This window comes from Hoplias malabaricus, chromosome 4 (assembly GCF_029633855.1).
Source record: "Hoplias malabaricus isolate fHopMal1 chromosome 4, fHopMal1.hap1, whole genome shotgun sequence".
Lineage (NCBI taxonomy): Eukaryota > Metazoa > Chordata > Actinopteri > Characiformes > Erythrinidae > Hoplias > Hoplias malabaricus.
Genome location: NC_089803.1, coordinates 19,907,919 through 19,926,449, shown reverse-complemented (window position 1 = coordinate 19,926,449; position 18,531 = coordinate 19,907,919). Strand labels below are relative to the sequence as shown.

The 18,531-nt window shown below is 38.3% G+C and overlaps 1 long non-coding RNA gene across 1 annotated transcript in view; it reads right to left on the bottom strand.

The window, feature by feature from the left end:
- LOC136693843 (uncharacterized) overlaps window positions 1-18,265 on the bottom strand; it is a 38,151-nt gene extending 19,886 nt beyond the window's left edge. Inside the window, exons 1-3 of the long non-coding RNA XR_010802118.1 lie at window positions 18,118-18,265; window positions 11,704-11,792; window positions 10,330-10,490 (exon numbers count right to left, since the gene is read on the bottom strand). This is a non-coding gene — a long non-coding RNA (uncharacterized lncRNA). The remainder of the gene's footprint in view (window positions 1-10,329; window positions 10,491-11,703; window positions 11,793-18,117) is intronic.
- Window positions 18,266-18,531: the final 266 nt, after the last annotated feature.

Sequence of the window (18,531 nt, the reverse complement as noted above, 5' to 3'; positions counted from 1 at the left end):
GTTTTTTTTTCTCTCTCTGTCTCTCTCCGTCTCTCTCATGACGCAGGGAACTGGGAGTCTGGACAACAGTGACTGGACAACGACTAAAGGGACATTTATCCAAAAGGAAAAAGAAAAAAAAGGAGCAAATAGATCATCTGAAGCATTTCCTCATTAAGGAAACATCCCTGTGGCAGCTATTATTATTAAGAGCCTTAATCTCCTCTTTAGCCCGGCCCCAGAGGGCCAGGGTAAGAGCAGGTGGAGTGCAGAATGATGTCATACTGTTCGTGTGGCCTAAACGCTTCTGGACACCTGCTCATCCAACACTGCTTCTGAAATGAAGGGTAATAATAAAAAGAGTCTGTCCCTCTTTCCTAAAGTAGCAGCTCATACTGGGAAGGCTTTAGAGCAGACGTTAGAACAGGGCAGGGTTTAATAGCATTCAGCCATTAGTGAGGTCAGCTACTGAGACTGGAAGATCAGATATGGACCACAAACACTACTCCAGAGAACACAGTCCCACTGCTCCACAGCCCGATAACAAAGAACTCCAGCCCCTATTAGCACTGATCTTAAACTGATGTGCAGCTGCTATAGAGTTTAGTTCACGTATGCTTTTCTATCGAGTTTACAGAAGCCATGTGTGAGGGACAAAAACCTTATGGTAGCCAAATATCACAGGCGTCTATAAACATCTGGACATGTAGTGTGTATTTTTGAATAAACAGTGGATTATATACACTTACAAAACCATGTTAGAAACTTCCAAAATATGCTCAAGCTCCATTACAGTGTGATGTTACTGAATAAAATGAGTATCAGCTGAGATGTCCCTCACTCTCACCTGGAGAAATGTGCTATTTTTGTGGATATCTGCCAGGAGGTGTTTTCGCAGTGGTTGCAGATACAACAGTTGGCACTAGAAACAGGTCAAGGACAATGTCCCTGAAACTGATATAAAATTAATCAGAAAGTAGTGCTCACTCACGCTCACGCTTTCTAAATGGGTGTAGTATTGACACTCTGCAGAATTAAATGACATTGACAATAGATTGACAATCAGATCACTGGCTAAATTCATTTATAGGGATAATAGTGACATATGCATTCACATCTAGGGTTGTAAAATCGTGATTGAATACTCTCAGTTAGTAAGCATCGTTCTTGTAAGGAACAGAGCAACGTCTCTTCATGTGGTTGAGATTGTCAGACTGTTCTCACACTTGGCCAGGAAGAACAGTCCATTTGTAACTACACAGAAATGGATATTACAGTAGAGTTCAATGGTAAATCCATAGGCACTGATGTATGAGCCAGTGCAAGTGCAAGTGAGCCAGCCCTTCACTACGTCCTCCTCCAGTTCATATGAGGCATTTCTCAAGAGAACAGTACAGGCTCTGAATGGAAGTCTCCTACAGTGAGGCAGCTTAATCATAACGCTGAATTAAAGATACTCCAAAATGACTAGGAACGAAATCTTAACTTTCATTAAACTTTTAAATGACTATTTCAGATATGACAGGAACAATATATTGCAGATTTTCTCATCATCTGCTGAGACATCATTCTTGGCCCATTTTAATCTTTTTCAAAGATGTATGTCCACCTTAGGACCTCAGCTAATGATTTACATTAGATCATAACTAATGATCCCCCATTATTCAACACGTCACTATATGCGCACAGTTAATATGAGAGCTAATGGTCAGTATTGATCACACGCTTGTTTTGCAGTTGTGCTCCATGTATAGGATCATAACGTTTAATCAAACAGGCAAAGTTTACCTTATGGTGAAATACACCAATATGACATGGCTTACCTGCCCGTCTACTACATTACCCCTTCAGAGCTGCTCTGATCACTCTGCCCCATGCACGCACACTGCAATCGTGTGTGAAAATTCGCACCTGCAGAGACACACAGACGGACAAAAAAAAAGGATGGATGAAGCCAAGGGCAACCCAAGGGAACATCAGTGTAGCTGCTGGGTGTTTTCTTACATGGGGATGAGACATTAGGTAGGTGGACGGTGTTGGAAAGTGAGGCGTTTTCTTTGGGGACATATATGTATTTCATTAACATGGGCTTATTTATTCCCAACAACCAATCTGTTTAGGCCCTAACCCATTGTAAAGGTGTCTCAGACATCAGGCTGATGTACACTCTTGTGTTCTGTACCTTTCAAATGCATGGAAATGATCTTGTTCCTTGTTTCCATTTCTCTAAAAAGTTTGCATTGAACAAACAACTTGGAATTACTTTGTTAACATTTTTATTGTGAATAAATGTATGTGTTAATGTATAAATATTGCAAGGCGACTAAATCTTATATGAATATTCTCAGTGTCTATTTGGTGCCACACTGTCACTGAGCAATAAGGATTATGCTGATTGATATGTAGCCAGTACATTATGAAAAAAATCTCACTGCCTACATTATGTCTAGTCTTTATCTTTGCTGTGCTAATAGATCAGAGTGCTCTCTTGGCGTTGGCTTTGAAGTGAGTGTGTTTGCTGCTTTGAAGATCACAAAGACGTGAAAGTGCTTCTATTCTGTGCAGACAGCTTTGATTCTCCGACCAGACTATACCTGGAAAAAAAAACGCCTTAGCCAGCACTCACTCGGGGAGCAGCCTAAAAGTGGAGCTTTGTTTCCCAACTGCAATCTGTCCTGGTACTGTTTATTTAGGAGTTTCATATACGGCCTCAGGAACCCCAACCCAGATTGTAAAAGCTGCTTTAAGAAACACATGAATAAAGCACCAAACAGTGACCCCTAGTGATGGGTGCTGTCTCCTGCAGTAAGGACAGCTAGGAGAGAGCCTAAATGGATTTGTGCTTGACTACAGTGTACAGCTCATTTTATTGATCCTGTATGGTGTATTCTGCCATGGTCACACACCAAAATAGTGGGGCTTCTTTTGGTTATAACAACAGGTCTGAATATTAATGTTGGACATACGGATATTTCACCCAAATACTTTAGCAATAATACTGCAGTTCTAGTTTTTTGTTTTATTATTTTTTAAACCTACACAACTTTTTGGCCCATAGGTGTACGACCACTTCTTGAGAAAATGTGGACATTGCCAAACGTAGCACCAATAACTAATCAACACTGGCCTCTGATTGGTCTAACTATGTTACATTAAAGCTAAGTGTAAGGTAAGGAAGTAAGGAAAAAATGATTTACACGACTCAGACCAGAAGAATATTTCACACTCTGGACTTTTAAGCATTTCGTGTCTAACCAGGGGAGGTTTGAACTTCAGAAGCAGCTCTATTAATGAGCTAATGCTAAATAAAGCTAACACTGAACCTAAAACTCAACACAGGCCTACTACACTACAGAAAGATACACAACAAGTTACACAACACATAACATTTGTAATCATACTCAGAAAGAGATGTAAATATCCTATCCCGTTCCAGCCCAGCTCATCCTTTTCCTATCAGCAAACACAACATTTCTCATCTAACTTTGGCTGTTGTGGCCATTTATTATCCGATTAGCAACCAGCTACATCTAACAGCATAGGGAGAACAGATGACTTATCAGGAGAGTTTTAAATGATGATAATGAGGAGGCATCCTGAAGAGAGGGGATTCCACAGTTTAGCAGCTGAAATGTTAAAGTGTAGAGCACGAGTCTTCAGTTTAAACCTAGGGACTTGCAGAACACATACATTTATTGAGCATAATAAATGAGATGGGGCCAATAAACTATGGAGCTTTAAACTAAACATGGCAGCCAGTGAAGTCTCTGAAGTTTGGGGAGAAATGGCCTGTTTTTCTAGTTTGAGTAAAGATGCTAGCAGCTGTATCCTCCACATACTGTAATCTACTGAGGGTTTTGAAACCAAATGGATAGAGAGGCCAACTAGAACAAGTCAGTAGTGTAACTTGGACTATTCCAAATATCTGAGAGTTGCACCTACTGTGGTAAGTGATGATCGGATATGTGCAATGTTGCTGAGAAGGAAAAATTATGTCTTACCTAGTGAATGTACATGTCACCAGAGAGGGTGAAATCAATGGCTGAATGTCTTGAAAACTAAACATCTGTAAGTAGCCTTGCATGTCCCACTGATACAGGTATTCTGGCCTGAGTGGGAATTCAAACCCTTTCATGGAAGACAGGGGTCTTACCCACTACATTATATGCATAGATACTTATTCAGACTCACTCATCTTATGCAATTTAACTTATAATGTATATTTCTATCCTATTTTAGACACATCGTAATAAATAGGAACATTGTTGGAGACCAGCTTCAATTGTTGCTGTAACTTTGAGGTTTAGAATAAGGGTTCATTGGCCTGTGAGCAAATTCTAAACTGGGGACACAGAGAGAGCAGCAGAGAGAGTGGATAGCTGATGGTCCTGATTACGGCCCACTCAACCAGAAGTCCTCTGTCTGACAGCAACTTGCACGGCCCTCTCTCATCTGCCCATAGCTGACAGGCACTTCATCACAATTAACACTTATTACAACACCACCAGACTAAGAAACAGAAAAGAGGGCGAGTAACAGAGCAATCTGAATGTGCTGTCAGTATGTCAGAGTTATTCTGTCTGGAATATTAGGAGATTCAAACTTTTAAAAAGGTAAGAAGAGTTGAAGGCAAAATTGTAAAAATTGATTGTACAATTGATCAATAAGCCAACTGTTTTATTGAAAGGAACGTCTATGATTGTGGTAAAATGCAGCTCTCTGTAGTTGTTTATGTTCAAAAGCTGTGCGTCTTTTAAGGTGGAACGGTACGTTTGGGGCAAAGCGACTGTTGTTTGTACGTGGCTGAAGTGTAACCTGTCTGTAAGGTTTTTTATTTACTGTTGAAATACCACAGAAACTCATTTGTGACTGGAGTTGTATAATTATTTAGCACCTTCGGTAACGCAGGTAGCCTCCTGCAAGGTCTCCTGAGTTTGGAGATATTTTCACCTTAAGTGATACAAAACAATATAAAGTCAATATTACCTACCTATAGAGCAGGAATAGAGCAATATACTCATCTCAGTTCATGCTTTTCAACATTTGGAGATCTCTCTGTTGTCTAAAAAACTCCAGATGGCTGGCACAGAGAGAGAGAGACAGAGACAGACAGAGAGAGAGAGAGAGAGAGAGAGAGAGAGAGAGAGAGAGAGAGAGAGAGAGAGAGAGAGAGAGAGAGAGACTGGTTTCCACCATGCAAACAGATTGCAGAGTTAGCAAATTGTGAGGAAACATGTTCGGCACTTAAAAAAAAAGTTTCTGTTTTTTTTAATTATTATTATTATTATTACAGTCGTAATGTCCCCTTTAAAGATAACATCTTTGGAGACGAGCATCCTCAGTTCTGATAAGCACGTAACAGTCCAAAACACTTTTTCTCCAATCTGCCGCAGGCAATCAATGCAAATCTACAAATATGCTAAAGTTTCTATCATGATAACACCTCTGTTCCACCTTGGACTGAACTGGTTTATTCGTCCAATTAGATGGAAATCCATTTACTGCATATTCAATCATCTCCAAGGTGGGACTCGAGCCAGGGTCTGAGAGGTGCACCCAGAATAGATGAAAGCTAAAGGTCATAGCCTAAGTAGCCATAGTAGCAGCAGTCTATGGGTCAAGTCATAAAGGAGAGTAACACCTGCCCAACACTAGAGCAGCAGCCTTTTGCGATTCAGAGTGATGGCTTGGATCACAAAATTGTAAAAATGAATGAACGTAACTGAGATGTTTCTTGGAAACACAGCAATACAACCGCTACTTCTAGGAGTTTAACAATGCACTTTGAGCTTGGACACTGAGATACCACAGTGCAGAACTGTCACAATGTGCATCGCAGTGATGTAATAATTATGGAGAATGAACACTATTAATTACGTTGTTGAACATTTGCCAACAATCAACAGCAATAAGTTACTTACCCCAGCTTCCATACTTTTTCCTCAATCTAGTGTTGCTAATAAACTGTGCAACCTGTTTACAGATATTGCTTTTCTTAATTCAAACTTCCTCAAATTATTAGCAGAATACAGAAGTGTAAACCCAGAAACAAGAATGTAATTGAATTGTGGGTTAAGTTTATTATCACTAAACTGAGAGCAACTACAGCTTTTTATATATATTTTTACTGCTCATTTTATCAGTAGGAATTAAACTTAGTTTGACCTAACTGACTGTTGGGGCGATTTGAATGTTACAGTCTCCAGTGAAAAGAATGACCCCAGCGTATCAAAATTACCTTCAGCAAATAAAAAAAGTACAATATAATTTGCTTATACGCTAAATGCTGCATTTCCTTTTATGACATTTGGCACACACTCTAATCTAGAACAGCGTACCCCTTCAGTCAAATTTCAGGGTAATCTAGAAGTAGATGTTTGAAGTAGAGTAAAGGCTGACTATATTTAAAATAGGTTTTATACAGATATCAGTAAAATAGCTAGTTTAGTTTCATTGTTTCACAACGTGCAGGATTATTTTGAAGAAATAAACAAATGGTGTCTTTAAATTTAGCAACTGAAAAAATTCATAGTCTATGGCTCCTCATGCTGTAGTTATTTCCCACCTCTCTTCTACAGTATTTTGTGAACGGATCGCCTACTGGCACAGGATGACCTGAGCTGAGCATTTTGACGCCCATCACCAAAGTGCTGCAGACACATCTGGATGTACCTGGGACAATAAATTAAATGAACACTGGCTCTCAAAATAAATAACACAAAAATTAGTTTGTAATAATCAGTGATAGTCTCCAAAAATGAATGAAAATGTTACAAAAACACAACTAGTGCCCATCAAAATTAAATAGATATTTTGCTGTAAGTCAAGAAACTTATAATCACTGTTCATGTGGCTTAGTGATACAATGACAAGAACGTCTCCACTACAGCTCTGATACCATCTTTTAAACAGCAAATCCTCCTAATACATACATATACAGCAAAATAGAACAAGCAGAAAAGAAATTCCTCAATAACAAATCTAAAGCTGCCAAAAAAAAAACCTCGACTCAATCTTCTCTTGCAGCAGGTGCCTTCTCATTCACAGGCACCTGAATTACTGCCACTCCATTTAACATAGATTAGAATGTAACTGATGCCACATTTAAGGTGGAAAGGAAAAAGGAAATACAAAGGGCCAGAATGTATCTGTTAAAACATTTGGTGAATATTGAGAAATTGGGTGTCAGAAAATAACTGTTGGTCCATTAAAAGGTGGAATAGTGTGTTTAATTACTGTCAGCTATTTCTGTACTTGCTATTCATGCTGACAGACATAAAGGCGGCGTTTGAGGGCATCCTACAAAAATTATCTTTTCATTGTGATGGATGTCAATGTGAGAGTTGTAGAAAGTCTATTTCTGGCAGCATGCCTTTGTCATATTAGACAGGCGGAGAGAAAAAGACCTTGGTTGGACTTGTTGGTGTTTCTCAGGCTTGACCCAGTGTATCTAAGCCTGTATTCACCACATTCTCTGGGCTGTGACAATCTTTGTGGGCGGGAACAAAAGCAGCCGTAGTTCAGATCCAGGCTTTAGCAAGCATCTGTTCTTCTTTCTGGTCCTTCTTACTCTCTCTGCCTCAGTGATAAACTCTTGTTTCTGTCAGTTTTAGTAGCTTAGAGGGACAACTCCACTAGAGATGCACCAGCTCTGTGTAAATGGGTGTCCTAGCACAGAGCCTTGTATTAACTAAGGGATGAAGGATATTCCATTCAGTGTGAGGGATGGGATTTAGATAATGTACATGTGAACTGAACATCTGTGGAGAAAAGACCTCCATGAACCCTGGATCAGTGGAAGACTGGCTTTTAATAAGTCTGGTAAAGGATCCCTTTTTATTTGTATCCCCTCTAGCAAAATCTCTCTCTCTCTCTCTCTCTCTCTCTCTCTCTGCCACTACAGCTCATCTTAGACGCACTGGATAGAGCTGCACTACTCCACAGAACACATGTCCACTGCCCCACAGCCCAATGATGGCCGGGTTTGTACAATAAACCTCTTCATCAGCCAAAGTTTTATTAAAACAGAGTGCGACGTCTGTAAAATGTGAGCTTCTATATTACTACTTTAAACCTCTTGTATGTCCTTACTGTGCATTTGTGGCAGCAGAATGAAACATTTTCTTTCATCAGGTAAAGACGGTAACATAGTGACAAACTCACATTGCTCTAGAGAATTTAAAAATGGGGTTATATCTTTGAAGAAGGTGAAAAACAATAGTAATGGCTGCTTTTCCTATATCCTATGTGATATTCACCTCTACTACCAAAAAAGAAAACATCAATCAAAGGTATTAACAGAGTGTTTGTCCCACTTCCCTTCTGTAACAGCTAATACACTTCAGAGAGGTCTTTATTATAGATGTTGGAACATATCTGTGAGGATTTGATGACATTTTTTTCACACTAACATTAGTGTGGCCAGGTACGCTGAAAGAAGCGCCATCTCTCCAGAGAACACAATTTCACTGCTCCACAAATTCAGGCTCAGTCACTTTCTGTGGAGATTATACAAGCTCTGTGTGCAAAAGTGTGCATCTTAAAGCAGCTGATTTCACAAAATATATGTTCAAATATTTGGACATACAGAGGGATTGGAAAGTTTATTTTTAATGATTCAGCATTAAATTATTCATATGTAATATCATAATGCTAATGATACACCTCCAAAAAGGCACCATTGTGAAACAGACATTTCTATTCATCCAAGATCAAGTCAATCTTCACAAAATGTACAGAATTGATTGCCTTTCAAAATGATGTTTAAACAACAACAATCATGTTATATTACTGGATTCTCAGACATGAAATTCACCAATCCAAACATAACTGCATGTGTAACCATTCAAATACAGCAAATAAACTACAAAATGCATGCACACACACACACAGACCTAAGCAATCAATCAAAACTGTGTCTGAGATGTAATGACCCAACTGTGTTTGATTTACCAGTCATCACTCTGTCATTAGAACAGCACCAGACTGAAGAACAGAGCATGCTTATATGTATTCGTTTTACATTCTGTAAAAGGTAACTATTATTTTCTTCAACTTCTTCTAAGCTTCATTTTTAATGTCTTCAGAGCCATATTCCCTATCCTGCAAAACAATATCAGTGTCCTATAGCACCTTTAGGTGTTGTCATCTTAACTGTGTATTAATGATGCTTCAACTACCTCTAGGATAATTCTCAAAAGGAAGCTGTTCCCATGATCATCGTTTCCAAAAGTGAATAAAGATGTTAAGTATAACATCGTAACTCCTGCCTTCTGCGCAGAAAACCAGGCCACGCAACAAACAGTTCAACAAAACCTCTGTCACACGAATGTAAAGCATAGATGCCAACCCATATGATTTACTCTTTAAATATGGCTTTGTTGCGGTTTAAAAGCCTGCGGGTGCATACGGTTGGTATATGGCTAATCTAGTTTAATACTCTTTCAAGTGGACAACACCACTGCCCTCCAAACCTCAAACCTGGTAAAAGGAAAACCATGCTATAACAGAAATAGAATAGCAACTGCTACATGGGTTTTTTTAATCTTTACAAATACTCAAGTGAAAGTCAATTCAAAGTAAAGTGGAAACTAAATGACGTTCCTGCAGAGTGCAGGTGACCACTCACAGAACACAGTAAGGGTGAGTGAAAGTGAGATAAAGTACAGTGAGCTGTAATGATTATATATATATATAAAGGAGAACTGAGGAAAGTCTGATGTCCAAAAGGAGTGGTGTGTGTTTGCATCTGTGTATCTGTGTTTGTTCAGTTCAGTCCCTGAGTATTAAGAATGGCTTGGGGGAAGTGGCGTCATGTATTCATAGACCTGTTCATTTTACATTTACATTTCACTTAGGGACGTATTTATTGGCCTATTTATGAAGAAGCTGTCAGGACAAATGTAAATAAAACCAGAGCTTTTAAACCTTTTATTGAAACTAGGTTAAAAACAATACATCAAACGTGGAATTTGTGAAATGTCAATCTGTGCCCTCTTTGACTGAGTGGTGAACCCCTCCCTATCTTTACTTCTGAAAGACTTTTTATACAGAGTCATGTTACTGACTTGTTACCCATTAAATTAATCAGATGTAGGGTATTCCTATGGGTGTTTTTTGAAGATAAGAAAACCTTTTGTTGCCCTGTTTCAAGTTTTGGAAGCATGTTCCTGGCAAGAACCTCAAAATGCCAAATATTTTATATATATATATATATATATATATATATATATATATATATATATATATTTATTTATTTATTTATTTATATGCCTAATTAATGATGAGAACTTTCACCAACAACAAGATTATGCAGCTCCAGCTTCATAATCAACTCTAAAGTAAACTGACCTCAACTCAGGTCCAGCTCCCAGATGGCTGCCAGATCATGATGTGAAGGTGTTCCTGCAAGTTCACAGGTGATGGTAGAACAGGATGACCGGAGACAAGGTGTCCAGCTCCCTGACTGGGCACTTTATTAGACAGCAGAGATGATGACCTCAGGAAAGGTCCTGCTGACCAGACAGGGACAGACGAGGAAAGAAATCAACATGAACTTGCCATAATATGTCAGGTCACATTCATTAAATGTATCTAGAAAAGTGGTATTATATAAAAAGCGTATAAATGAATGAATGTGACATACCGAAGAAAAGGTAGTGACTGATTAATATAGAATCACTGGATCCAAACCTTGTATCAGCATTCACACAAATAGAAATAGTTATAAATGACCAATTTAGACATGGACACTGATACACTGAGAAGAAGTGTTAAATTTGGGAATAAAAAATTAGCCAGAGCAAAAAATGTTGGGGTGTTTCTGAAGCACAATTTAGTAACCTATTCAATTTAAGAACTGATACATTACTGCTTAGACCTTCCCTGCTAAACTGGGGTCAAAATACTTGAAGGTAACCAGCCTTAAACAGTTTGCTTTCTTCAATTACATCTGCATCATATAAATACTTAATTTCCCTACATTCTCCCAGATCCAGGTCTCACTGCAGTGCTACACAAACGCCTGAGTACAGCCTGCTGTGGAACTGGCACAGCTGTGAAAATGCTGCCAAAATTACGGGCAACTATTAATTACCGTATTGACCCGTAGGTGGTTCCACCACCTGTCACTTTCATCTGCTACTGCTTATATTAGACTCAAAGCAGAGAAAACTATCCTGATATTAAGTAGAAACTGGAGAACTAATGAAGCATTTTGACAGACATTGGATAAAAGCAAAAGTTATCAAGAATGGCTTCATATATTTGCCTGGTTCCAGTTTGCTAGATGTGGCCATATTACTTTCTCAGTTTGAGGGCATCCAGAGGGCATTGTACCCCTTTGAGCCGGAACAGTGTTATGCAATTACATTCAATTAGATACTACACTGCTGTTAGAATTTGATGGCATTCGGCCACTTAAACATCAACGTGTTCATGTGCTGATGTTGTGGAATTAGTTCACCAAACGGAATCACCAATGGATTGGTTGGTGCTTAATCACTCCAAAGAACTGTTTCACTACTGACTAAAATATTTGGTTCATAAATCAGTACAAGAGCCCTATGCCTTTATAAACCTGCAACAGAGAAGTTCTTTCAGGCCACTAAAACATGGTCAAGCTCCTCTTCTCCTCTTAGCCACAGTCAGGTTCATTTATAATGAGAGTTATAGCTAAGAAAATAAAAACAGATCGCAAGGCTGAAGGAGATAAATTGCTCTCACATGTTATTAGAGACTCCAGAAGTGTATTTCTCTGGGGAGTTTAGTTTATCCCATCAGTTGCAGCAATGGCCGCCGAGTTCTCACCACAGCTGAGAAGCAGAGAAATGAGCATATACATTACATTAAAATTGCATATGACAAACTGAAACAGATTTATACTTGTGTACACGGTCAGAAGTTTTGTCACTGTGGTGGTACCCTCAAGGGGACATAATTGTACCTTATTTTATTATAACTGTAGATTTTATTTTTCATTGTGTTGATTTCATATGCCTCGTTTCATCTCCAGGACTTTTATTTTGTTTTTTTATATGACACAGTCCTATAACGAAAGATTACAAACATGTATGTCTCCTTCTGGAGAAGAGAATGTAATGTAACTTTAAGGAACAAAACTGGACTTTTAAACACTGTTGTACGTTTAAAGGTACATTTACAGTTTGTACTTTTAGTGACTCTCTACCGTACCTGTTTTGGAGAGTGTACAGACACTATATTCTTGCAATAAAACATGATTCAGAATTCATAGGCTGAAAGGCCTGGAATCTTATTCAAGGCATGACTGAACTAAATATTTACAGCAGCATATCAGATCCCGTCAAATCATTTTGATCAAACTGAAATAATAAATAACTCCCTCTAGGTTAGTGTTACAGATCAAATGGTCCACATCCTTTACGCTTATAAGGCAGAGTAACAACGTATTATATTCTATAGCCTAAGCAGAGGTTGGAAAATGGGCATGGTTTCAAAAATGTTTTTGCCCAATAAACCCACATGAATGTGATGAACGGGTCTCATGGAAATAATAATACAATACAAAAAATAATAATTAAATGAATGAAGGAACAAACAAAAAAATGAAGGAAAAATTTATTTATTTAAAGCTTTAGACTAATGAGCTGTTTCTTAACACCAGGAGAAACAGCAGCATAAAGAAACCAGACATTCAGAAACTGCTCTTGAGGCTACTGAGTATCTGATGGTCCTCTCAGAGTGGTTTCACTTGCCATTTTGCAGAGAAACCTCATTCCAAGTCAGTGCAAAAGACAAGTTAGTGTGTCACAGCCTGAAAGTGGGCTTTAATCAAGTGGGGACCTTTATGAGGACAGCTGGCGAGGGAGCCTCATGCTGGGTGGCTCTGGCTGAGAATCTGATTGCCTTTTGGCTCATTAGAAATATTTAATTAGCGATCAAGCCATCAGAATATCCAGGACACGTCAATAGCATCAGAGTATCAGTGTGTGCTGAGTACCAGAAAACTTAGGCATCTGTTACACAGTAGACATGACACTGGTTTTCAGTGCATATGCAGTTTTACTGAATGTATTTTTATTGTTTATGGTCATAGTATTGGGGTCAAGATTGTAATACTGACTGAGACACATTCTAATCATTTAATAGTAGATTTATATGCATCATAGGCGTAGCACTCCTGCCATCACACATTTACTACATTCACCTTATAAAAAAACTTGTTTTAACATACCACCTAAAAGTGTTTTCAACTTAGCCTTAGGCTTCATCTACATCTTATACATACACCCAAATGTTCAAACCATTAAACAATAAAGGGAAATAATGAATAAAGATAAAGGGCATAATATATGAAACACCCCACTCTCAATTTCCTTGTAGGTCCTAATTTGTATTTGACATTGTCAGTTAAGTGCAATAACAAGCCACGAGTAATGATAATATTTCAACTACATTCAAATTAAGGAGATGAAGGGTGCTTCGGTTTCTATGGCTGCATTGAGATAATATCAAGTGAAATCCTGTCTTTCTTCTCATGTGAAACAGTCCTGGCACACTGGGCAACTTATAATCAAACCAGTTACATGGTGTGAGTTAAATGGCTTATTCCATGATGCATTTAATTCAACTTTATCTTCACCATCATCATCTTTCCTGGAAAGTTAACACTGAGGAGTTAACACATTTAGAATTCATCCCCACTATACTGTAATACCAAAATCATGACGGCAAACACCAGGCTCAATCTTTTAACATAAATCTACAAAGTCTGGTGCAAACTAATGTGTGATTATTTGTCATTGTACAATAAAATGTGTCTTCCACATTTAACCCATCTGTGGCAGTGAACACACACCCAGAGTGTTGACGGCGGGCAGCCAACCTCTGTGTCTGGGGAGCAGTTGTGGGTTTGGTTCCTGGCTCAAGGGCACCTCATCCATGGATTGAGGGAAGCACCCCCAATTTTCCTGTTGGTTATGGGAATAGAATCAACAACCTTTCAGTCCTAAGCCCCTTTCTCTAACAATTAGGCCACGGCTGCTCAACATTAGGGGTTGTATTTCGCTGTTGGTGAGGTTTGTCACAGATTAACTCAAAACTCATCATTTTAAATTTGTTTTTGGCTTTGGAAATGGGTAAAAATACAGTACTCTGCAAAACTCTTAGATACCTATAATTATTAAAATAATATATCTTCTCATTAAGTGAAGATACATGTAGTGCATTTATAAAATTATATATAATTACATTAATTCAGTCTGTATGTGTATTCTGTATCTGTATTCAGTTCAAGGTCATGGGGAGTCTGGAGCCCACAAGCATCACTGGGCACAAGGTTGGGATACACACTGGATGGGGTGCCAGTCCTTCTCAGGGCAACACACACAGAGACAGTGAGTACCATGGTGCCGTGTGCCAGCAACACTACCTGTTGCACCACTGTGCCACCCATATATAATTTCAGTAAACTTTTTTTCTATAAAAAAAAAAAAAAAAACTGTTGTTTTGAGGGAGTGTGAAGAAAAAAAATTATCTTTAGTTAAACATTTAGTTAAACAGGTTTTAGTTAAATAAAGAGCTATAAATAAGTTCACATTACGTAATTAATCCTTAGTCAATGGAAATCAAGTGTGCAGCTTCTGAAACGTAACGTAAATCCACACAATGATGTCAGGAACCATACCTGTGCCCTTCTAATTGTCTTCCTCTAACATATCAATCATGTCACAGTATACAGCAGGAGCAGCATACAGCAGTGTCTGTAATACATATTACTATTAACTATATGTTAACTCTATACAAAAAAACACTTTAACACAAAGCAGTTTGAGCTGAGTGAGGGCTGGCAATTCTCACAAAGCTACTAAAAGTTGCTTTTATTTTAAAACATTCATTCATTCATTCATCCGGCACTTCAGCAACCACTTCATCCTGGTCCAGGATCCACCTGGAATCACTGGGCACAAGGAAGGTACCATTCCACCAAAAGGCACCACACACACAGTCACTCACACACACACAAACCCACAGGCAAATCTGCACAGTCAAATCACCTACCAACATTCATTCATTCATCCATACATTCAGGGTCACGGTGGGTCTGGAGCCTACCCGGAATCATTGGGCGCAAGCCGGAACACACCCTGGAGGGGGCGCCAGTCCTTCACCTACCAACATCTGATCTTATATTTAAAATGTTTACTTAATTATCAAGTTGAATTATGCAGAGATGTTATTGCCCATAGGGAAATGTCTGCTCTGATAAGTCTATACTCCTCCCCACATTCGTTCATATATCTTCCACTGTTTCTTGCAAAAGTCTCACTGAAGTTTCTGGAGTCTAAAAAAAGACACAGGTTTCTCCCAACTTCTGAACTTACTTCAGTGTGTGATGATGAAGCTTCTGGGAGCAGTCTTTCTCTTTGTTGGTCTGGAGTGTGGGGGACACGGAGCAGTAGTATCGGACTTTACAAATATCTGTGATGAATTTTTTTTTAACCGCATCCCACCAACTTTTAACAATAATCCCTTACCAGACAACAGTAGACAAAATGACTTTCGCCGCATTTGCCAGGTTCAGAAACCAAATGTAAAACAATACGCTACACTCTACGACACCAAAAACCGGATACCTGTGTACAGTGCGTACAAGTATGAAACAAGACCAGCTACAACAGCAGTTACCAGAGATGAAGCATGGAAGATTGAGCCTCAGGTTGGTCAAGAAATATACTGTTTCTCCTTATTTACTTTGTATATTTCTACTGTAAACAGGTAGTTATTAATGTTCTCATTTTAAAAGCTATTATTGACTGGAATAAACTAGTAAGCTGTAAATGAAACTACACTCTTTTAAATTTTGATGTTCGTCTTTCAGCACCAACAGTATTTAGAGAAAGAAAGAAGGAAAGAAAGAAAGAAAGAAAGAAAGAAAGAAAGAAAGAAAGAAAGAAAACAAATTCTATAAAGTTCAAACTTAAAAGTATTTTTTTAATAATAATTTGTTTTGTAATTAAAACAGTAAACTCTTTTAAAATTTTAATCTCCTTTTTCAGCTTGATGCAAGCGGAAATAACATCCCGGACTTCATGGTGACAGTAAGATATTCCAGAATACCCATGAAGGACAGAGGTCTGCACCAGGCTCTGAATAAAGACTATGAACATTCTTCATATGATAAGGGTCACCTGTTCCCAGTGAATCACGCTCATGACCAGGCTTCTGCTGATGGAACCTTCACCCTCACCAACGCTGCTCCACAAAACTGTGACTTCAACAAAAAGTGGTACAGTACGGCGGAGCATCTTGTATCTGAAGAAATAAATAACAAGTGCCCACCTGATACTGCCTACATCGTAGGTAATTATAAGTAATGAGACAGTAAATGTACCGTCTCATTTCTGGACTGCTTTCTGCTGCGAGGATATAACATCAAAGACAGTGTTTTCTGGAAGCTGCGTTATGTCTGACAAAGATCAGGCGGCTACATGTGGTCAATTAAACCTTTTGAATCAGTTCAAAATTAAACCTTTTTGAGGTAACTGCTAATTAGTTAGAATTCTTCATTAAACTAACAGCCTACAGGGTGTGAAATTATACAGAATGACTAAACATACACAGTTACGTTAAAATGTTTGAACAGGCCTCAACCAATGGCTTGTTTTTATATTAAAGGCAAAAAAATTTACACATCTTCTAAACAGAAATATACAATTTGTTTCTGCAATTGTTTGTAAAACAAAGTACATTTATTTGTAATAGTAAACATACTTGTTATACTTATTTGCTGAGTTCAAAATAAATAAATCATGCATCAACTGGAGTCTTTCATGGAATCATTGAGTACAAGACAGGAACATGCCCAGGACACGACAAAGAAAATGCTTTAAAAAAGATATTTCATGTTTTTATTATTATTATTAATTAAATTCAGAAAAAAATATATAATTTTCTATTAAAATGCTGTGCAGGGGTGTCCTCTGTAGGTGGATATTTAGCTTTTTTTTTTAGTATGAATGCAAATATCACAATGGATGGTGACATTGTCTCTGCCTTATTATTCACTAGATATTTAGCACCAAAACATAAGCATTTCAAGCTGAGTAGAATGAAAACATGGCATCAGTATAAAGCAGCATTTTCACAATTTCAGACATTTGTCACAATTCTGAACTCATTCTTTAATACAACACCAAGGCCTGGGTTTCCAGAATGAAGTTTAACTTAAACGGCAGAGTAGGGATCACGGGGATCACTTCCTTTAGCAGCTAAGTTTATTTTGGAAAACTGGGACACAATCCAAACATTTATTAATTTTTCTTTAACTGATTTATTCTGGGTTTATTCTGGGTTTATTCTGGGTTTATTCTGGGTTGCAGTGCGTCTAGAAATCACTGGGCATCTTTTTGGACTGTGGGAGTAAACAGACCTTACTTCACACTTAGCTATGTCTGAGCACCAGATAAAACTGGACTTGGACAATTAATCCTTTAATACGCTTCATGTGCCAATTTTAAAATGATAAGATTCAAAAGTTTTATTCAACGTTTTAATTTGCACAAATTGACTGGATAAGTGCTTACAGACAACCAACGAATGAATGAAAGACCAGTAATATTTTAAGACCACTAGGATAAACCTTTTGCAGATCTTTACCCATATTACCACCCATTACATTGATCTCCCCCCAGTCACAGGATGCTGGGAGGACAAAAGTTGGAACAAATTTCAAAGACCCATGAAATGCGAAGATTATTTTTGAAATGGTGCAATACAACATCAACGCAGAACTCAACTGGGAGAGCTGCTAATTCTGCAACATCTGCCATCAAACACCAAAGTCGACAGTCATGCGGAGTGCATATGGGCCATACGATCATGTAAACATCGCCATTGACTATGAAAGTCTTACACCTAATCTTAGCCTGACTAAAACACTCAAGTCTTTATCACCAGAATACTTAAGATCAGATCCTAATCCATGACAGACCTGTGTGTCTATAAATATACCTTTCCTGACAGCCTCACTCAATAAAAGAAAACAATGTAATACTATTAATCATTTATTAAAGCCTTGTGTTTTTGTCTGAATATTTTATAGAAATATTTGAGTAAATACACTTCTATGGTCAAAACAGATAATAATGTTTTACTTACACGGTTCAGCTGAACAAGCAGTTTGTATAATCTCCACTGAAAAGCAAAACATGAAATGGTGTGCACATGGGCCTGAGGTCACATGCTCAATGCCAGACCACTGTGGGCTCTGGGCTAGAGCAGAGGTGTTCAAACAAACAAACCAACTGTCAAGGTGGACTCAAAAAAGGAGTTAGAGGGAAACAACCCCGCCCAGAAAGTGTGGAGCTTCAAAAAACCCACAATATTCAGGCGTTGCAATACTGTTTATTATTCAAATTAATCAGCCAACAGTAACTTCACTCAACTTTAAAGAGAGAGAGAGAGAGAGAGAGAGAGAGAGAGAGAGAGAGAGAGAGAGAGAGGGGGGGGGGGAAAGAGGGTAAATGCTGCCACCTCGTGGAGAACAATGAGATGTACTAATATGAACTCAGA